This window comes from Corvus brachyrhynchos, unplaced genomic scaffold (assembly GCF_000691975.1).
Source record: "Corvus brachyrhynchos isolate BGI_N302 unplaced genomic scaffold, ASM69197v1 scaffold79, whole genome shotgun sequence".
NCBI lineage: Eukaryota > Metazoa > Chordata > Aves > Passeriformes > Corvidae > Corvus > Corvus brachyrhynchos.
In genome coordinates this window covers 1,906,267-1,906,573 of record NW_008240023.1, presented here as the reverse complement: position 1 = coordinate 1,906,573, position 307 = coordinate 1,906,267, and positions in this window count along the sequence as shown.

Genomic DNA, 307 nt, shown 5'->3' with positions numbered 1-307 from the left:
TGAGCAGGGCAGTGGACGGCCACAAACAGGGAGAGTCCCCAGGGAACTCCAAGGGAGACACCTGGGGAAGTGCAGAGGATCGGGACAGCTCTGGGAGGAGAAGCTGTTCTGTGTCTCTGATGATGGTGCCAGCACCCTGAAGGAGCAGCCAAGACAGGCCCTGGAAGCAGGCATGTCCTGCCCTTTTCTGCTGTCACATGGACATGGAACACACTTGTTGCCACAGGTCCAGCAGACGTGATGCAGGAACAATGGAGGGCCATGCATTGGTAGGGAATGGCCTCCAGCAAGAGCAAAGCAGGATCCT